A 23,343-nucleotide genomic window follows, 5' to 3' on the forward strand; every position below is an offset into this window, starting at 1 on the left:
GCCCCGTACGCTAAGCTCGGACTGCACTTGATTCAAACAAAGGCGTGCCAGTTAATTTGACCTGTAAATTGACAAGGAAACAGCAAACCGTCAAATTTAAGAGTGTATCGACTGGATTTCCGAATCACTCTTACGCAGTGTATCAGCAAAGCTCTGCCGATACAGAAAACGACAGCAGATTGGTATAAAAAAGCGTATAATAAAGGCGATCTACAGGGAATCGGCAATGAGCTGCCGATACCGGTATGCAACTAGACGGCTAAATCTTGAGCCGACACGTGCCAGGTAATAATGTACAAACGCACGAATGTATGGATCTGGACAAAGCTAAGCTTATAACCGATCTAATCAGCTTTACAAAATTTATTGTGATAAACAAAGAGCTTACAGCCGATTAAATAGATCACTAAGCTGGATAATTTGTGAATGAATCTAAACGAGAAAACAGCGATGCGCCCGAGATCAAAGCTTAGATAAATTTGGTAATATTTTGAATAGATCTGAACGAAGCCACAGCGATGCGCCCAAAAGCTAAAGCTCAGATTTACTCGGTAAACGAAGACTTACCAGCAAACCAAGTTGCTCAAATGTGAGGTGTCCTTGATCAGCTTGAAAGAACTCGCGAAAAAGAAAAAAAAGATGGCGAAGTCGTCGACGTGAAAGTAAATTGCAAGTAGTAAAGTTTGTTTGTTTGGATGTGTATCAATCTTTAAAATAGCCGGGGGGCTCATATTTATACCCCACGCTAACACAATCCTAGCCGATCACGGCAAATCACAAATCTATTCTATAAAACAAAACGAATTCTAAAACTAGATAACTCTTGCCAAACCGAAGCCAAAATATACGATCAACTTCCCCATCTCCTGTCAACAAGATTTTCAATGGTGATGCACGATCACATTTCCAAGTCCACCGATCGTACCATACGGAACTTTTTCTCCTTCGCAACACTTCCTCTTGACACGTCCTAAAATCTGGTGTCAACACAGCTATCGGCGGTGCTCGGCGGCGAGCGGCGGCGGGCTCGCTGGAGAACCACGTAATCACGGTTCCGGCCATGGTTGCTCTCAGTTTAAGGTCGAGGAGGACAAGGAGATCTCGGCGAACATGATTTAGGGCTTCAGAAGGGGCGCCATCGCGGCGGAGTGCGCTCGATGTGGAGGTGGTCTGGCGGAGCTCCAGCGACGAGAATCGAGCAGAAGAGAGCAGGATTAAGGGCGGAAAGAGGGGCTCTACCTCGCTTACCCTTCGGCGAGGCTTCGGCGGCGGTAGGAAACGATGGGGATGTGGCGGCACGGCGGTGCAGCGGCGGCGACCCAAGCTCGAGAAAGCGACGGCGCGGCTAGGGTTTTCGAGAGCAAGAGGCGGTGGCTGCGGTGAAAGAGGGTCAGGTGGGGGTCGCGAGACGCTTAAAATAGGGGACCGGGGGCGGGCCTTAACGTGTGGGCCATGGGAGAACGCGATGCACGTGCGGGGGTCAGACTCTGAGCTCGAGTCCAAGCTCGGTTTGGAACAAAGAAAAAAGACCCGATGGGCGGGGCCCGCCTGTCGTCCAGAGAAAGGAGCTGGCGCTGAGTGGGCCAAGGAAATGGGAGATGGGCTGGCTGCTGGGTCGGGCCGAGCGGTGAGAAGAGAAAGAAAGAGAGAGAAGTGGGGAAAGGAAGCGAGAATTGGGCTGGGCTGAAAACAAGGGGAGGGAAGAGAGGTTTTTTTGTTGAAACAAATTCAATTTAAACTCAAATTCAAGAACTCAAATTTAAATAAACAATAAGCAATAAACTAATGCAAAGCTGCATGAATGCAAGACAAACAAAACAACCTCATTTAGTTTTTACAAAAGCACCAATTATTTATTTTTTACACAAAATTCCCTATGAAGAAAATAAATGTTGCGAAAATTTTAATATTATGAGAAAATGTTGCTTTATTTTTATTTTTTAATCACATCCTGAAATTCAAAAATGTCAGGGTGTAACGATAATCCTATTAATTGCCTAATAAATCATTTAAATGCATAATAAATCTGGTAATTGCCTAATAAATTTGTTAAATGCCCAATAATTCTATTAATACATCATTAAATTTCATAATAACTCTAATAATTGTCATAACAATCAGAGATAATCATTAATAGCATGTTCACGGAAAATATTACAAGACATAATCATTCAACTAATGGAATATTAACGATGGTTCACTTTACAATCGTCCCTTCATTGTGATCATGCGTGCGTAGGGAGCCTCCTCTTCGGCTAAAAGAATACTTGTGTCAACCTCCACTGCGAACGGAGTTATATCTTCAACCTTGTTGTATTCTTCTTCATTTGTAATATCGTCGACTCCCACAATTTTCCTTTTTTCCTGCCCGAACTATGTGGCGCTTTGGCTCATCTCAGCACCTAGAAAACTTGATTTATTTCTGGACTTGTCCTTTTTCAGTTTGCTAGACATGTCCTGCACATAGAAAACTTGAGTGACATCCTTAGCTAGGACGAATGGTTCGTCTCGATAGCCAAGCTCTTTGAGGTCTACTGTTGTCATTCCATACTCGTCGATATCGACACCTTTTCCTGTCAGTTTAACCCATTAGCAACGAAATAGAAGGATCTTCAGTGGCTCATAGTCGAGTTCACATATCCCTTCAATGTAACCAAAATATGAGTTCGTTTGGCCACTAGAGTCAGTGGCATCTATACAGAAATCACTATTTTGATTGGTGCTCTTGTTATCTTGGGCTTTGTATAAAATATGTATCCATTATCCTTGGTACATCAGGATTGAATTTGCTGGATCCCTGGCCAGCCAAGCTAGCTGCTCGTGAATTTCATCGTTGGCCATGACTTCGTTCTGCAACCAGGTGGCGAATGTATCATTATGATGTTTTGTAATCTATGTCTCAGACTTCAAAGGGTACATGCTTCACATAATTTACATGTGCTCCTCCATGTATGGAGCCACCAAGGCTGCTTGTTGCAGAACTGTGAGATGTGCTTTGCTCAACGTGGCATGATCTGTGGCATTTATTGATTTTCTTCCAAGCGTGCCCTTTCCAATCAGCTGCCCCTCATGACGTGATACTAGAACCCCAATTGGGCAGAGTTCTTCCACATAGTCAACACAAAACTCAATGACCTCCTCTGTGACATAACTCTTAGCAATGCTTCATTCTGGACGAGCCCGATTATGAACATATTTCCTTGGGACTGCAAAGTATCGTTCAAAATGGAACATATGAAGGAAAACAGGACCGAGAATACCAATCTCTTTGACCAGGTAAACTAGAAGATGTATCATAATATTGAAGAATGATGGAGAAAATATCATCTCAAGATTAACTAAAATTTGGACTACATCCTCTTGTAGCCTGCTTAGACTCGATAGATCGATTGCCTTCTGAGAAATTGTGTTGAGAAATGCGCATAGCTTTATGATTGTTGCTCGAACATTAGCTGGTAGAATACCTCTAAGTGCAACTGGAATTAATTGTGTCATCAACATGTCACAGTCATGGGACTTTACGTGTGTGAATATCTTCACTTTAAGGTTCAGTAGCCTCTTTATGTTCGAAGAGTAGCCTGATGGGACCTTGATACTGTTCAAACAGTCGAACATACTTTGTTTCTCTTCCTTGCTAAGAGTGTAGCACGCAGGACCTAGGTAATGACGTCTTTTATCCCTTTTTTCTAGATGTAGCGCTGCCTGTTGTTTCATACGCTGAAGATCTTGTCGCGCTTCCAGTGTATCCTTTGGCTTATTGTAGACACCAAGGAAGCCTAGAAGGTTCACACAAAGATTCTTTGTTAAGTGCATCACATCAATTGCATGGCGGACCTCTAAGACTTCCCAATAAGGTAAATCCCAAAAAATACTCTTCTTCTTCCACATAGGTGCACGTCCGTCATCACCCTGCACTGATCTGCTGCCAGGTCCTTTTCCGAATACTGCTTTTATATCTTTGACCATTTCAAACACCATTTTCCCACAACGGTGCCTAGGTTTGGAATGATGATCTTCCTTTCAACCGTAGTGAGCATGCCTCCTCCTTAATGGGTGTTTGATCGGAAGAAATCGACGATGACCCATATACACGATCTTTCTACAATGCTTCAGGTACATGCTGTCGGTTTCTTCTAAACAATGAGTGCATGCGCATCCCACATACGAACACCCTCCTCTTTCCACAACAATAGAAGATTGTCAATCAGTGGTTTCGGATACAAATCTATATCGTTACCAGGTTGCTTCGGGCCGGGGATAAGCACCGGCATCATAATGAATTTTGGCTTCATACACAACCATGGAGAAAGGTTGTATATATAGAGTGTGATAGGCCAGGTACTATGGCCACTGCTCTGCTCACCGAAAGGATTCATGAAATCTGTACTTAAGCCAAACCTTATATTCCTCGCATCATTTGCAAATGTTGGGAATGTTCTGTCCACCTTTCTCCACTGCAACCCATCAGCGGGGTGTCTCGTCATATTGTCTTTCTTACGTTCTTCTTTATGCCATCGCATCAATTTAGTATTTGTTTTGTTTATGAACAAACGTTTCAAACGTGGTATTAGAGGGAAATACCACATTACCTTGGCATGCACCCTCTTCTTGACACGCATCCCCTCAACGTCGCCTGGATCATCTCGAGGGATCCTATAGCGGCATGCGTTGCATGCAGGGCATGAATCCAAATTTTCATACTCACCTCGATATAGGATGCAGTCATTAGGACAAGCATGTATCTTTTGTGCTTCTAATCCTAAAGGACAAACAACCTTTTTTACCTCGTATGTTGTCTCCGGCAAGGTGTTACCCTCAAGGAGTAAGTTTTTTATAAGTTTCAGCAACTCCTCGAATCCCTTGTCAGATAAACCATTTGATGTCTTCCATTGCAACAATTCCAATGTGGTACCCAACTTCTTTTGGCCTTATTTGCAATCTGGGTACAACAATGTTCTGTAGTTTCCAACATACGCTTCAGATCTCTTGATTCCTTTTATGTTTTGCAAACTTCCTCAGCTTCGCGCAGCATCTGACCCAGATCATCTCCTACAACATGTCCTTCAGTATCTTCTTCAAGCTCACCCATTGCAGTGTCATAAAAAAAGCATTGTAATTGCTTGCAAAGTCAGGAATCAGATAATTAATTCCTCTTTCTTCTCACTCTTCTTCACTATTATCCAGCATAATTCCTCTTTCTCCATGCTTGGACCAAATATAGTAGTTCGGCATGAAACCACTACTGAACAAGTGACTGTGGATGGTTCTTGATGATGAGTAATCCTTCTCATTCTTTCAGTTTTTGCATAGACAATGAACAAAATCACCGTACTTGTGTTTCTCAGCAACTTTTATGAATTCATGCACGCCATCAATGAACTCTATTGAACACCGGTCCGTCATGTACATCCATTACCGACTCATCTGGATTCACATTTCATTTATTAACATCAAACGAGTGTCAACATAAATCATTTATTAAACAATATTGGAAGTAAAAATAATAAATTAAATAAATCGGTGATTGATTACGAAATAAATTGGAGTGTCCTCAAAATCATATGCAATAAATAGTTATATTATGCCTAATATAATAATAAAATAACCCAATTTCTAAATACATCTAAAAAATAGTTATCTTACGCCTAATAATTTATATAACAATAATATAAAACCATAAACTAAATCGGGTCAAAACTAGATCTACAAATATTTATCATGTGTAAAAACTAAAACAAGTGCTTACTACATCTACAAAATTAATTTGCTAAAGCATTGGAAAAAATATTACTAACCTTTTTAAGAAAAATTGAAAAAAATTCGCCTCCCCTCCCCTAACTCGGCTGCTACGAACAGTGAGTTCACGACAGCTTGGAGGGAGGAAGGGTGCGAGGTATTTATAGTTGCGGCACAAAGGCACCGGTTGGTACTGAACAACCGGTGCTAAATGTTTGGCATCAGCACCGGTTGAAGTTTCCAACCGGTGCCTTTGCCCTGGGCACCTGCCAGCACCGGTTCATCGCGAGACCTGATGCCATTGTCAGCACATTAGGCACCGGTTGGTGCCAACAACCGATGCCTATTTCTCCTTGGGCTTTTGGTACTGGTTTGTGGCACCACCCGATGCCTATTTGCAAGTTTTGGTACCGGGTGGTGCTTTCACCCGGTACCAAATGCCCTCCCTTTGAGAGCCGCTAGCCAAAGGTACCAGCTGCTGTTGCAGTCGGTACTGATGGACAGTACCGGCTGCAACAGCAGCTGGTACAGTACCGGCTGCAACAGCAGCTGGTACCTTTGACCATGACCTTTGGCCCGTTTTCTAGTAGTGAGTCTTTAGAATAGTTCATTGTTCGTCATATTTATTAAAGCAAAAAATAATTACATAAACAAATTGAGAAAATAAAAAACATGCATGCTCGGCTGTGTGCATGTTGTCCCTCGATCCTAAAATATAAGATATTTAAGTTTGCTAAGTCAAACTCAACTGTTATAAGTTTGACCGCATTTGTAGATTGGGTAGCAGCTGGCGCAACAAACCCGAGACAAACCCAAGACTATCACTACATACTCTGACCCCACCCAGGCATGCTTTGTTTCGGCCTGCTTCTCCTAGAGGCATAGCACGGTTCTTTGGTGATGCAGAGGGAGTGTACATCACTGACCCCCTACTCAACATGTTCTGACTAACACGACCACTCCTGACGTCTCCCAAGCCTAGATACGAGCCTTTCTGTCTAGTAGTAAATATTATTGAGTTTTATGTATGTCACTGATGAGCTCCTGTTTGGTGATTGCATACCCCTTGCAAACTATACACTACATTGCACTTATATATAGCATTGTCCCTGCAGGGGAGGGAAGAGATTCCAAAGTATGCCAGTACATGTACATAATGGAGTCCGAGTGGTTGTTGGCTTAACGCCCTACTGGTTACATTTGTACTATTTTAATTAGTATGAAACTTCATGAGCGGGATGAGATCGATGTCAATGTGGTTATTACCTGCTTTTTAAACAAAATCTCAAACCTGTCAATTTACTTAGTTTTCTCAAGCAAGTAGAGTATTACTACTACATAAAGAATTTGTAGGGGCGGTCAAAATAGGATTTGTAGGAATGGACGCTAGGCCCGTTGCTGCTTTTTGCAGCTAAAAATAATGTTTTGCAGGGGCGGGCAGAGGGTCCGCCCCTGAAAATCCATTTCTAGTGGCGGGTCATCCCCTCGCCGGCCCCTACAAACCCATTTCCAGTGACGGGTGATGCCCCTAACCATCCCTAGAAATGAATTTGTAGGGGCGGGTGAGGGAATCACCCGCCCTTAGAAAATTGATTTAAAAAAAATAAAAAATAGGGCTCCACCGGCTGCAGGTCGCCAGCCGACCGCCGCACCGCGCCTCGCCGGGCGCAGGAGGCCACACCCGGCTTGCCATCGTGCCCGCGACTCGCACCAGCGCTCGCCGCACATACGCTGCCCTGCCGATCGCTGTGCTCGAGCCTCGCCCTGCCGGGCGCAGCCGCCGCGCTTGCGCCTCGCCCCGCACACCCCAGGATGCCGGAGCCCATCGGCAGCCGCGCCTGCGACACGCTTTACCGGCCGCATGAGGTCGCAGACAGCCCGCCACCACGCCCTTGCCCCACCCTGCAGGAGGCTAGACCCGGCCAGTAGCCGCGCCCACGACTCGCCCGTCAGCCACAGGAGACCGGACCCGTCAGGCCGTCAACGCCCCCGCGACTCACCCGCTGGCCGCCAGAGGGCGGACTCCTTAGGCCGGTGCTGCCCCCGCGACTCGCCCGCCGGACCCGACAAGCCGCCACTACCCCGCTACCCACCCGCCAGCTACCAGAGGCCGGATCCGACTTACGCCACATCCAAGCCTCACTCGGCTGGCCGCGCGAAGGCCCGACCTGGCCAGCCGCCACATCCATGCCTTATCCCGCAGACCGTCGCACGCATGCATTGCCTCACCGGCCGCTGCGCGCACGCCTTGCCTCGCTGGCTGCATGCCGCAAATTCGCCCGGCCACTCGCCGCGCCCTCGAAGAAAGAGCAAAGGGGAGTGAGAGATGTGGCCGCCAGGAGAGAGATAAGGGAGACAGAGGATAAGGGAGGAAAGAGATAGAGGATAAGGGAGGAAAGAGATAGAGGATAAGAAGAAAGAGTGAAGGAGAGAAAGATAATAGGAATGTAGGGTAGGGGCGCCGCAGTTAGCAAATTTTTTAACACCGCCCCGCCTCTTAGTTTCAAACATTGTAGGGGCGGCGATGGGATCACCCGCCCTTAAAAATAATTTATTTTAAGAGCGGATGATGGGTGATCTTCCCTAAAAATGTACTTTTAGGGCCGGGTTAGCTGCTAGATTATCCGCAGTTCCTTTGTACGGGCGGGTTACATTTGGATCCGCCCCTGAAAAAAATTGAAGTGTTGTACAAATCATTTTTTAGTAGTGTATGCCATTATATGTACATAATGGAGTCCCAGTGGTTGTTGGCTTGGTAACGCCCTACTGGTTAGATTTATTCTATTTTAATTAGTATGAAACTTCATGATCAGGATGAGATCGATGTTAATGTGGTTATTACCTGCTTTTTAAAGAATCTCAAGCCTGACAATTTACTTAGTTTTCTCAAGCAAGTAGAGTTGCACCCATGTGTAGTCGTGTGTAGTCAACAAGTTCGAATTAATTAGGTATTGTTGACGCCTTTCAGGATCAACACACGAACGCACTCGAACGTGCGGCGCGAAGAGGAAGCTCGTTGCAGCGCCTCCTGCGTAGACCGGTCAGACCGGTCCCTTGGAGCGGTCAGACCGGTCGTCGCCGGCAGAACGGTGACGAAGCCTACGAACGTTAGCCCGGGAAGACCCGTCGAGGCAGGCGCACGTAGGGTTGTTCTAGGGTCGGCAGGCCACCTAGAACATCCTCAATCGACGTAGAGACGACGGAGGAACAGCAAATAGTAGATTGGAAAAGCTAGGGCAAGAGAAAAGTAAAAAGATAAAAGTTGTACTGATTTGATCGATTGAATGCCCTAATCGGCCGTGACCCTTTATATTTATAGGGTGGGGTGGACTTATCCCGCAAGAAATCCTATTACAGATCTAAATCTACAAAGAGTTCTAGTTGTACTCGGATTCCAGATAGACCGGTCGGCGTTGCCAGACCGGCTACATAGTCCAGACCGGTCAGACCGCCCAAAAGCACCGGTCAGACCGGTCTGTTCGACCAGTGCCAATTTTGGTGATGCTAGCATGCCAAAAAATAAGCCTCTGGACCAAAATTGTCTAAGGACGATGATAAATATGCATCGGCCATATTTTGTTCTAAGGGCGATAAATTCTATCGGCCATATCTTGCTTCTTTTTCAAGCTGATGACGAAACAACTTGCTTAGGCCTCCATACCTGCTTCAAGGTCGCCGACCTTGCTGGTACAACCTCCACTTGCTGTTCCATAGACTCCTTCTTGCGCATCCGCTGCAGCCTTCTCTTTTGGGTGTGAGACAAGCCTGAAGGGCACCACCTCGGCTGTAAATACTTGTCGTCTTGTTTTATATCTTTCTCACCCTCCTTGCTGCAATCAGGTTTGCTTTTGACCAGATTATTGCTAGCAACAATCGGTCTTTGAGAGGCACCTTAACTTGGATATATAGAAGAATATTGAATAAAATATGGATGCATATACATTCTACTATAATCCATAGGTGTGTAATAGTAAGGATACAACCAGAACTATGGAGCAATCGGCCCACCAAATGAATATGGCGCAAAAACATTATTACCTTGCTGCACATGAGAAGCTGATTGCTCACGATGCTCCGATGATGGATTTGTATCTTTAGCTTGATCTGGTCGCTTTTTCTGTTTCTGAGTAGCTCCTTTCTCCTCATACTTGGCCAAGAGTTGCTTGAAACTCGACCTCTCCTTTTTGTTGTTTCTGGAATTTTTTTTAGAAATCCGAGATGGACCGGTCGGATCGGTCTCCAGACCGGTCTGAGCAGATCTGGCATCCTTCTTCTGTTCTTGCCCCCCGAGCGCTGAATTCTTCGATGAATCTTCAAGGACCTTCTTTGCTGGAGCTTCCTGATGAGATTTCGAAGGCTCAGACCTTTCTTCACCGATAATTATATTTTTTTCCTTTTGTTGACTCGGCTTGATTTGGCCGAATTAACACTTTAGGATTACTCAATTCAAGCACAAGTGTATGTGCGGGGAAAGGATTCTGATCCACCTGCATTTGTGGAACAATTATTCGGCCTTCGTTAACAGCCGATTGAATTTGTCTTCGAAGCACATTGCAATCATTAGTCGCATGAGAGAAAGTATTATGAAATTTGCAATAAGCTCGCCGCTTTAATTCTTCAAGCGGCTGTATGACATGCGACATCTTGATGTACCCATTCTTATATAATTCATCAAATATCCTCTCACATTTGGATACATCAAAAGTAAATCTTTCTTGCCGATCTTTATGAATCGGCTTAAGAGAACCGCAAACACAAGGTTTATCATTAGAGGACCAAACAAATTCAGCGGTATAAACATCTTTACCTTCATCATCCGAACAATTGGAATCACACCCGAGCACATAAACAGGACCATTAGGTTTTTCATTGGACTTTTGAGAATCTCTAGCTTCTTTAGCTCGGCTTTCATTAGCCAGAGCCTTTTGTAAGACTTGACTAACATCTAGAAATTCTTGTCCCTCTAGCTTTGCTTTATGAAAATCAAGTAAACCAGCAAAAGCTAGATCAGCTAAATCTCTATCAGAAATTGTCAAACTATAACATTGGTTTCTAGTATCTCTAAATCTTCTAATATACTCAGAAACACCTTCATGTATCTTTTGCTTAACCGATGTGAGATGTGACAATTTCAATTCAGTTTCACCACTAAAGAAATAATCATGAAATTTTTGCTCTAAATCAGCAAAAGTGAAAACTGAATTGGGTGGCAATGAAATAAACCATGTAAATGCAGCACCCGATAGAGACAAAGGAAATAACCTCAATTTGTAAATATCATTAGTGCTAGCTTCACCACATTGTATAATAAATTGACCTATATGCTCCAATGTAGTTCTACTATCATCATCAGTGAATTTAACAAATTCAGGAATTTTAAACCCTTGAGGATATGCAACATAATCGTAATTCTCAGGGTATGGCCTTTGATAAGATCGGCATTTGGCTTTAGGCTCTATACCAAAAGTTTGCCGAAATATCTTAATCACCTCCTCTTTGATACTACCTGATCCAACATCATCGGCGTTAAGCCGATTTGTGATCGGTGTACTACTAGGTTGAGCAAAGTTCGGCGGTGTGGAATGTCGCAATGAACTTGCTGCCCCATATGGCACATTGGCATGAGGTGATGCATTATAATTAATTCGGCTTTGCTGATTAGCCGAATTAGTCACAATAGCATTATTAGTTGGAATTGCCGAACCATGAATTGTTTTATCGGTATTAGATGTAGTCGCATTATTACTGACAGACTTCATACCAAGATGTATTTCAATTCGGCTAAAACGGTCATCAAACATATCATGCATATTTTGACCAATAAATTCCAACTTATTATTCACATGAGAAGAAACAGCATCATCTATAGCATTAGCTATTTCAGAATTAAGGACAGGCTGCTTGTTCTCATCGAAATTTACCTCAAATTGTGAAGCATCGAAGCCGGCATCCGCCGTGACCTTCCCTTGTCGGTCGATGCAGAAGTGCGAGATGTACTGCTTCATGGCTTCTTCCTCCAGCTTCTGGATCTCCTTCTCCGTCTCCTCTCTGATCTTCTTCTGGATGTCATCGAGAGCCTTCTGTTGTTTGGCCGAAAGTTGCTGAACAGTCGGACTTTGGATGTTGGCGGCATCAACATCGCTAGGTTTAGGAATTTTACCGGCCATGGCAGCCGATTGATTCTTTCCCCAGCAGAGTCGCCAAAAAGTATGTTGACGCCTTTCAGGATCAACACACGAATGCACTCGAACGTGCGGCGCGAAGAGGCAGCTCGCTGCAGCGCCTCCTGCGTAGACCGGTCCCTTGGAGCGGTCAGACCGGTCGCCGCCGGCAGAACGGTGACGAAGCCTACGAACATTAGCCCTGGAAGACCCGTCGGGGCAGACGCACGTAGGGTTGTTCTAGGGTCGGCAGGCCACCTAGAACGCCCTCAATCGACGTAGAGACGACGGAGGAACAGCAAATAGTAGATTGGAAAAGCTAGGGCAAGAGAAAAGTAAAAAGATAAAAGTTGTATTGATTTGATCGATTGAATGCCCTAATCGGTCGTGACCCTTTATATTTATAGGGTGGGGTGGACTTATCCCGCAAGAAATCCTATTACAGATCTAAATCTACAAAGAGTTCTAGTTGTACTCGGATTCCAGATAGACCGGTCCCTGACCGGTCAGACCCACCGGTCAGACCGGTCGGTGTTGCCAGACCGGCTACATGGTCCAGACCGGTCAGACCGCCCAAAAGCACCGGTCAGACCGGTCTGTTCAACCAGTGCCAATTTTGGTCGTCAACAGGTATCACACAGGTAAGGTGTGAGAACTTGGTCGGTCAAATAGCTGGATTGAACTAAACAAATACGAGTTTCAGTATTTGTATGGTTCATTGCACTATTGTATTGGCAGTCTGCACATCCATTTTGACAATGACACCCTTCAACTAAGATTAATTCAAGGTAAATTCCTGTTGCGCAACGGGAAGGAATAGCGGTTTGATCACAATATACATAGCTCGTACCATTTGGTCGATTATAAGAATCCATCTCTAAAAAAACATGTGAGTAAAAGTATCCCATATACAATGTACTCGTTGGAATAACCTACAGCATTTTCATGGGGGCTAAAACACATTTAGTCAAAAAAGGACATATCAGGAAAAGGCTATTAGCTAAGCGATTAATCATGAAAGCAACATCATGATATTATTATTTTTCAGAATTCTTAAACATTCCATGGTGGTGACGCATCATACTTCAGCTAGCTGCATCTGCACGAGACGTGACAATTTCTGCAATAATCCACAAGCAGAATAACATGCACTCCCTTCTCCTTCGGAGATGATGGGCTGAGACGACACTCTCACAACTCTTCATCATTTTCTGTCAGGGACGACTGCTCCTGAAATCTCCCAAGCCTAGCTACAGGCCTTGAAGTATGCATATGCGCCCTCAAACTGTTTGGAGATGCATGTCGTGTTACCTCGTTGGTATGAGAACTATATGCATATATATACCACTGACAGAAAGGAGGGTTGACAATACTCCCATGGGCTAGGAGGGTTGGCTTGTATTTAACTGACATTTCGCATGCATCAGATTTGGCACATGGACATTGCCCAGGGAATGGTGGAGCCGTAGTTGTTCTATGAGGATAAAGTTTCTCATTTTCGGAGAAGAACAATGGGCCTGTGACCTGTGTTGCAGTCATTCAAACTTACGCTTAGGCATGAAGGGCACCACGACTAATTGCACACATGATGCTCTACATCCATAGGAGTGTGGTAGTCTGAAGACATCCAATTTCTATTACATTGTACCAATCAGAACTAACAGACTTGTACTATATAAATGCATTTTCCATATTCTTGCATACGTGTTCCAGTTTCTATGCCTTTTATATTATATTTTAGAAATGTAGAATTTGTACTGCATGTCAACCTTTTGAAATACTATATTCAACAATTATATAAAGATAATTCAACATTTCGCAAACAATAGTTCAGTTTTTCATGCAAAATGTTGAGATGTTGAACTTAAAATGCTGAAATAGAAATAATAAATTTCTTAATAATTAAAAAAATACACATACTGAACTATTTTGTTACATTAAGGTTCACATCTCAAAATATCTAATTTTGGGATGTGAATATCCTTCCGAATATGCTTATCCATCTTCTAGGTTCAGAGAATTTTACAAATCTAGCTGCATTTATTCTCAATTTTCTAGGTAAATTAAAAATTTTGAAGGATTCTAGAAGCCTTTTCACAAGGTAATAATATTTTATTTGGACTCGTAGTGCCCCAAATGAGCTCTAGGATTTTTCCTACATTTTTAGGATCTTTGGAATATGTATCATGTTTTAAAAGCAATTATTGTGATTATTCTGTAATTGTTTTTAAACAGGAAAGTATCATTTCCTGAAAAAGAGTAAAACCTAACCAAATCCTGATGGGCCAAGATTGGTCCATCTGAGCTCGACCTGGCCTGTTTGAAAAATATCTTGGTCGAAATAATTTTGAAAAATAATAAGTGGTTTAAGAGATAAATGCGTTCGAATATGGAATTCAAACTTAATCCATCCCACAGAGCGACCGACCCCATCATCCGGAACAATATGTTGGCACTTTGACACCAGCATGCTGCTCCAGTGTCTACGTTCTTCCTACCTTTTGCACGCACTAACAGCTGATGGATCATTTGATGTTGCAGCACGAATCTTAAATGTTGTGTGTGACTGTACCCCTGACAGGGTGTCTGTATCAAGAGGCTAAACTTTAGATCATGTCACATCAAACAGAATCTTGGTATTTATAAAACTAACTGCATAATCTTGGGACTAAACTGCGAGACGAATCTAATGAGGTATATTAATTCATGATTAGCGGATGGTCTCTGTAGCATCACTGTAGCAAGTTATGGATTAATTTGGCTCTTTAGATTCGTCTCGCGAATTAGCACTCATCTGTGCAAAAAGTTTTATAAACAAATTTTATTTGATATTTCTAGATGATAAAATTTCTTGTGATGTGATAGGTGCTAAAAAGAAATCCTTGAAAACAAACAGACGTGACAGGCCTGAATTGCTGTGTATACGTATGTGCTTTAAATATTTGGAGATTGTGCACCCTTGCATACGGCAGCCATCTCGGAACCATACACACTACACTGCATATATATAGAGCAGTGATGCTGAGGGGATATATTTATACTGCACCTCTGGTTCACCTAGACGCCAATGTTAATCTCCAGTTGCTGAATCTCTTGTTGATCTCCAATAGTACAGAGCCAAATCAGCGTCGGTTCTAAAAGCATTTTCAATGTCAGTTTCTGATCGAGCTGGCGGCTGCACAACTCGTTGAATTGCAGAAATCAGGCAACAAAACAGTTGGTTCAAAACCACCTGTGACAATGATAATCACTACAGGAGGATATCTCATTATCAATCGGACCACTTGTAATAATAATATAATGTTCGATAGTTACTGGTAGTGCACTCTCCATGTATACCGCTTGCTACTAATCAAATAAAATGTACTGCGCCACAGCTACTAATTTGATCAGATAAATAGAATACGGAAATAAAAGAAAACGCATGATCAATTGCATTCATATGAACGGTGGCATTATTGTCTCGGCCTTAAAGAGAAAAGCCTTCAGAAAGTACCTCTTGTTTAAACCAAAAGAAGCAAAAGCTTCAATACAGTGTCTCGATCACAATAAAACTGTGGTCATGCACATGCTTGACCACCTTATATGTCAGTGTATATACAGGCGTAATGTTGATAGGTGGCGGCGCGTTGTCAGTGTCTTTGCCTCTGCTTTGCAACGAAACAATGAATGCCAGGAAAAGCCTATAGCTGAGTTTTTGTTGGTTGATTTGCTATGCGTTCAGTAGGATTTTTCAAGATTTGCTGAATCAACGTTTGTTAAATAGGATCCAACATATGCTGAATGCTAAGTAACTGATCAGCAGCTACATTATTACTAGTGGCCTGTATCCGAGTACTATACAAGTATTTAATATTGAGGTCTTTCCTAGATTAATTATGCTCTGTGTCCCAATTATAATAGTTGACCCCCCTAGGTTGATCATTCTTCTAACTCTTCTGTAAGATCCTAGAGGAGAGAACAACTTTGGCAGAAAACCTACCCGCCGACAAGGCGATGGACACTACTGGAAAAACGCACATTCGTCCGCGGCCCTTAGTACCGGTCACAGTTTTGGCCGGTACTAACGTGCAAATTTAGTACCGGGCCAAAGGAACAGTGCCCATGGGAGCCGATTAGTACCGGTTCGTGACTCCAACCGGCACTAAAGTGCGTCACCGACAGCCGCCTGCAACGGCTAGTGACAATTTAGTGCCGGCTGGTGCCCAGGAAACTTAGTACCGGATGGTGGCACCAGCCGGTACTAAATGGGGAGCTTTAGTACCGGATGTAGCCACCACCTAGTACTAATGCTCCCACTACAAATTGGGGCTGCCACCACCTAGTACTAGCCTCCCCGAGCCGAGCCAGCGCCCATTTCACCAGAGAGCTAGCTCGAGCTCGGTTTTTTCTCTCATATTAGAGTTGTGCCGCCATTATTTGATACATTTTTTGTGTGATTTGCACTCAAAAGTTTACAACTTCATCCTCTCTTCATTGATAGTCTTTATGCTTCATTTTATGCTCCATAGTTAGAGAAATTTGTGACTTTTGGAAATAGTGAGGATGAGCATGGTTTTTTTGAATTATGCAATGATTTGAGATATATAGAACCGATGACTTGAATGTGGGAGTAGGTTTATTGGCTAGGTTGAATATGGATAATTCATTGACATATTTTTCAATCATTTTCTATATATTAGAAATGACCGTAGTATATTTTTTATTTTTAGATTCAAACGAGCATGTGGATAGTAGAAATTTTTAGAATGAGTGTAGACACTTCATGTGATTGTAGTAGATATGACCACAATGTGGATAGTTAATTTTTTTATAATGAATTATTGAAAGAAGTATAATGGAATTTTTTTTATTAAGAAAGAATATTTTGACACTCTAGTGATGTATTTATTCAGGATCATATTGAAATCATCTAGAAGTTTAAAAATCTTTATTTCGAAATAAGTATACGTCGTTAATCTCCATTTAACGGTGATGGCACTATATTTCGGGGAAAAAAGTTCCGGCTAAGATAATTTGGTATTTCCCGATAATACCATGCTTGAAGCGCTTGTGTCCCAAGCCTTCGTTCCTCTTCCGCAACATACCCGAGATGAGGAGGATTCAGCAGCAGCTGACCAAATCTGACCGAGAACAGGAAGCAGGCGCCAGCGATCGGTTCTCCTCAAACTATGTGGCGACTCTGTTCCCCTACTTCTTCCACTGGAACAGGGTTTACAGTACTAGTCCATCAACCTGTGCTCTCGCACAGGTTAGAATTTTATTAGGATATAAATTTAATTTTAGTATAAGATTAGATGTGGTTATTTTAATTCACCTTTCGTAATGGCCTAGTGGCTGACTTACGTGCAAATTTAGAAAATTATTTTAATTTATCTCTCAAGATAGCATATAGGTTAATTTATATGCACATTTAGGGATTATTTTAATGCTATTTTAATTTGTATTTTATAATAATATGGTGGGTAATTTTTACATATATTTAGGGGGTTATTTGATTTCATCTTTATAATGTTATGGTGTGTAATTTTTTAAAAAATATAATAGATCTAATTGTTACTATTATTAGAGCTATATGATGGACCGCTGGATGTTCTAATTTTTGTGAAAATTTTTAGGATTTATCTTCTTTTTTCTAGCGCGTGTGGTGAGGATTAACGTAAAGGCTTCAAAAGGAACCTCCAATTCGCAAGATTAAATAAGTTTAGAAATTATTTTTATTTATCTTTCATGATGGCATATTGGGTAATTTATATGCAGATTAAAGACTTATTATAATTCATTTTTTATAATGGCATGGTGATTAATTTATATGCAAATTTAGATAGTAATTTAATTCGATCATATTTTACAATGGCATGGTAGATATTTTTTATGCAAATTTAAAGGGTTATTTAATTCATATTTCATAATGCCATGATGACCAATTTTTATATATATAAATTTAGAGGATTATTTTATTTCATCTTTTATAATGTCATGGTGGGTAATTTTTTAGAAATTATAATAGATATAGTGACTATTATTATTAGAGCTACATGACGGATGACAGATCTATAATTAGAGCTACATCATGGATGGTGTGATGTTAATTACATAAAAAAACATATCTAATGGCTATTATGATTTCAATCTGCAATCGACGATATGATGTTTCTGATTGTTGTGAGAATTTCTATGATTTTATCTTTTATTTGGCGCATCTTGTAACAGTTAATAAGAAGGCTCCAAAAGGTTTTATCAATTAGTAATAGCGAGATTAGGCAAAAAATATCTGTTTCGTATAAAAATTTCTAGAGTTTTTATGAAAAAAGTTTCGGGATCATTTAATAGCGTAAATTTGCAAGCGAAAAAAATTGACACAAAACTGTGAGTAACTTGAAAATTGAAGAAATCTGCAAAAAAAAAAGTTTGCTTTCGTTGAGTGTTGAACTCATAACCTTTTATAATGTCAAATGTGAGTAATTAATTAAAAATAAATTAAAATGGGAAAAATCTGCAAAAAAATTTTGTTTTGCTTTCGTTGAGAATTGAACTCAAAACCTTTCGTAATGGCAGAGGTGCGTAATTACTTAGAAAACAGATCTAATGGCTATTAGTATTCCAATCTGCCAATTGATGGTTGTATGTTTTCAGCGTGCTTTGAAATTAATGCAGCTTTTGCTTTGAAATTAGTGTAATTTTTTGTTTGAAATTAGTGCAGCTTTTGAAACTTTCAATTAGTAATAGTAAGATGTTGCGCGACTTGTGCTGAATTTTTCTGTCTACTTGATTCCGGATAGCATTTCGCTTATATGGATTTTGTGTTGGAGCAGCGTTTCTGATGACTGCATTTCCTGGCCTGCACAAATAGATGAATCGTTTTTTTTCACTATTCAAAGTTTATACAGACTCATGGAATCGTAACATTATGCTAGGTTCCATCTACCTGTACTCCACTGGAAACATACTGTGGCTTTGTTTGTGACGGATGCAGACATGGTGAAGGAGATTGCCTGCTGCAAGTCTTTGGATCTTGGGAAACCTCGCTACGTGCAGAAAGAGTTTGGAGCTCTTCTTGGTACAGGAATCTTGACGTCGAACGGTGACCTTTGGGCGCATCAACGAAAAGTTATCGCACCTGAATTCTTCATGGACAAGGTTAAGGTAAAATCCAACCATAGCACTGAACGTCTGAACCTCTTTGCTGATGACTGAATGACTTCGTTCAGAAACCTAGCATTCTGTCTGAAACTTTCCTGCAAAAGAAATACGTCGTGGTTAGTGCTTACGAAATGCCATGCAAATCTTAATTAAGAACAGTTTCTTGCGGCAAATACCCACAGGGAATGGTGAGTCTGATGGTGGAGTCTGCAAATGAGATGCTGAATTCATGGGAAAACAGAGTCGACAGCGAAAGCGGCAGTGCAGAGATAGTGGTTGATGATTTCTTGAGAGACTTTTCAGCTGATGTCATATCAAAAGCTTCCTTTGGGAGCAGTTTTTCTGAAGGGAAAGAGATATTCAGTAAGATTCGACAGCTTCAGATGGCAATGGCAAAGCAAAACATGCTTGTTGGCGTCCCTGGTAGTAGGTATGCAGAAAAAAAAACTTGAGCTTTTGTTTAAAGTAGCATCGTTGGCACTTGCCACATGCTGTTGCTTGCAAAAACCAGAATGCGGTCGAGGAATAGAAATTCAGGACATTTGAAGCGAAGTCTTCTTTTGTTCCTGAACTAGTAACTCTGTAGTACATTCCTGACCAAATACATGTTGATTTGTTATGCTTAGATCGTGACAAAACTTTGCTTAGGAATATTAAGTCCTTTCAGCTATGTGGCTCTGTATTGCCAGACCAGAGAGCATCCGTTTGCAAACAGCATGTTCCACAATCTATTCAGGTTCAAGACTAAAAATGCTTATCACCCAGCACTGAATCCTTCAGATACTGAATTTGCTCTTCCTGGACTGCTTCTGCGTTGCTCTCGCTGCCCCCTGACCTGAATAAGTTGTTCCTCCAGATATCTGCCGACAAAGAACAACAGAGAGATTTGGGGACTGGACAGAACCATCCGCCGCCTCATCCTGTACATAGCCAAGAGGCACGATCATAATTCATCAGCCGCCGCTCCTCCAAACAAGGATCTCCTGCACTCCATCGTCGAGGGCGCCAAGCAGCAAGCCGGCGGCTCCTCGCGCTCACGCACGGCCGAGGAAGATTTCATCGTGGACAACTGCAAGAACATCTACTTCGCGGGGCACGAGACGACGTCGACCACGGCGTCGTGGTGCCTGATGCTGCTGGCCGCGCACCCCGAGTGGCAGTCCCGCGCGCGCCCCGAGGTCCAGGCCGCCTGCCAGGGAGGCCACCCGCCGGACGCGGCCACGCTCCGGACCCTCAAGACGGTGGCAATGGTGGTCCAGGAGACGCTGCGGCTGTACCCGCCGGCGCCGTTCGTGACGCGGGAGGCCCTGGCCGACGTGACGCTCGGCGGCGGCGGGCTCACCGTGCCCCGCGGGACCAACATCCGGGTGCCCGTCGCGCTGGCCCACCGCGACCCCGCCTCGTGGGGCCCCGACGCCGGCCGGTTCGACCCCGGCAGGTTCGCCGGTGGCGTCGCGGGCGCGTGCAGGCCGCCCCACATGTACATGTCGTTTGACGTGGGAGCCCGGAACTGCGCCGGCCAGAACCTCGCGGCGACGGAGCTCACTAGCTCAGTACGTGCACGCGCCGGCGTTCAGGCTTACGGTTGAGGAATAAATGGCTGCTGTGCTGTGTGTATATCTTCCATAATAATGTACTTTCAGTCTGTCACAGCTCTGCGTTCCTGCACTCTGCATCATCAGCTAACTAGTACCATTACCATTTCTAGTTAAAATTTCATTTGAGTTTCATTTTCATTAAATGTTTTGACACATCAGTATATTTGGTGATATGACAATTCATTTATGAGGTGAGAGATAGAGCTTCATAGGAAGAGAGAGGGTTTTATATAGATGAAACTCAGGATGTACATATACCTAAACAAAATCTGACGTGACACTACTGGAAATGGTGCAATGAAACCTTCACTGAGAATGGCCTAACAAGTACTCTTCTACGCTTGTTACGGTGGCTTTTCTTCTTCTCTTTATCCATTGGACCTAAACACCTAAAATGTGCATCTAGACAATTTGTTTATTAGTCTAAATTTTATTTGTCAATCAATCACCAAAACACAACTATAAAAATATAAAATAAGAGGTCATTTTCCTTACACCTTGCTGAGACTTACGGGGCAGCCTAAGAAAAATTTACAAAGTTGACAAAACCTCAAAAGATGCTTGTCACATGCCCCCACAACTTAGTCTCCTCGATTGAGACGAGCAGTGCAGGCAATGATCTTTACTTTGGAAAGTGCCAGCATTCCTCTCCGTACGTCCAGATTTCCCACGCCACCAGGAGTAGGAGGGAGCGCAGCCCCGTTTTCGGTACCCCTGCAGAGGAACCCTATTGCGGACCACAGCACCCTAACCAATTCTGAAGTTGGTCAAGAGGCTGGAGAAAGATAGGGAGGGAGAGCCAAATATGTGCATATGTTGTTTAAATTTTCAGATTAAGTCTTAAGTTAATTGTATTCAAAGATTTTAAAACCTTTTCCAAGATATAAGTATTTGCAAACTGGCCGGGGCAGAATTAAGGAGCAGCTCAAGCAGCTATACGAAATGCATCACAAGATTCCCCAGGCACGGTCAATGATTTCCCAAGATAAACACGGCGTTTAAAAGGTTCCAGTTCATTTTGAATGGTGCGATAACACATATTGTAATGGTTTATTAAAGTAACGAAGTTATATATACGAACTGGTTTGAACAAACTTGCACCTTAGTTCAAAAATAAAAATAGCCAATAGCTGTAGCTAAACGGCGTAGACGTTACTTTAAGCTTGTGTGTGGTGTGAAAAGATAAATATGGAGTAACATGAAAATGAAATTTAATACATCTTGTACTGATATGAAGTAACATTATGATTCACAATAATACTATTTTTTTAAAAAGCAAATATATTTATCTCTCATAATTAAAAGCATTTTGCGGCTGCTATCCTCTATCTTTTGAAAGCAACACATTACGATTGTCAAGTATTGTAGCTAGAAAGCAGCGGGAAATCCTCTTTATCTTTTTGTTTCGCTCTGCCAAAAGCTTCACTAAATCAGGAAAATCTCCCCCCTCCTATTGACTCATTGTGGCAAAAAGCTAATCCTTGATGCAACAAGTATTTAACAACATTTATGTACTTAATCAAATAAAGCTAAGTACTCCTCTTTTGCAATGCCATGTTTCTTCTTTAGAGCAAATTCAGAAAACGGATTCACGATCTAGTGCGGGCAACAGCCGTGTCCGCCAGTGTTTGACGCCCTCTGAATTTGCGTGTGCACTCGTCCAAAACGAATTAGGAGTCCGTTGTGCTAGGGCCAGAATACTAATCATGGGCTAAGCATAGAGCATGCCACTACCCATCAGGGTTCACCTTTTCAACCGGAAAGTCCGAAATTCTGGTAAAATTTCCGTTTCCAGACTGAACGGGGCGCGGATTCCGGTTCAGAGAGGGGTTTTCGGTTTCAAATTCAAAAATATAAATATTAGATTTTTTAGTCAAAATGAAATTACGGTTGCAGTGAAACATAATTGTGAAGCCTGCGGCCCACTGCCTGGCCTCTCGTGAGGCACCCTGCAAAAGCAAACTCGATGGTCAGCAACTCTCCGTAGATCCTGCGCTGGATTTGAACGCCGGAGATGCGGCCGGTCGGGAACTCCGGTTGTGGCCAGCTAATGAAACAAGAATCCAAACAGCTGTTTGCATTGCATGCAGTGCGGTGCAGCCATGTGTGTGAACTTGCATTGGCTCTTGCCAGTCGTCGCGACGGTACATAGTACGTGCACAAACAAATGCCTCTTAAACTTGGCTGCATCTTCCCCAATGATCCCTTGCTTGTTTATGAATGAATGCCTCCCTCCATCTCGTGGTTGCTGCATCGATCATGGAAGATGAAGGACGCCTTTTTAATTATTTAAATAAAATAGGAAAGGACGTCTGATTTCCTTAAAAAAAAAGTAAAAGCAAGGCACAATGAGTATACGTACGTGTTTCCAGCTCAACATCCTCTCTTTTTTATGTGCGTGCTGACGCTTGACCAAGACTTCGGTCGGTCAATAGATCTTGGCTGCTGCTTCTCCGGTGAGCTGCGCAACACGTGAACGCTTTTTTCCCAACCACGTATTTTAGCAAGAGAGAGTCAAGATTATAGTACGATCCATAAAAACTAATGGAACGGGGGGGGGACTACCATGCATCAACACCAACGACCACATCTACGTCCTTGTCGCCGCGTTGGATGCAAGCCGGCCACTTCAGGTTTGTTGGAAGTCGCATGTATACTCCGTCGACGGATTTCATCGACATCCTCAGTTCAGCGAAGACGATGGG

General features: G+C 42.7%; 1 pseudogene; it reads left to right on the top strand.

Moving 5' to 3' along the window:
- Window positions 1-1,465: 1,465 nt before the first annotated feature.
- LOC120662407 lies at window positions 1,466-20,839 on the top strand (annotated as a pseudogene).
- Window positions 20,840-23,343: the final 2,504 nt, after the last annotated feature.

Source organism: Panicum virgatum, chromosome 2N (genome assembly GCF_016808335.1).
Source record: "Panicum virgatum strain AP13 chromosome 2N, P.virgatum_v5, whole genome shotgun sequence".
Classification (NCBI taxonomy): domain Eukaryota; kingdom Viridiplantae; phylum Streptophyta; class Magnoliopsida; order Poales; family Poaceae; genus Panicum; species Panicum virgatum.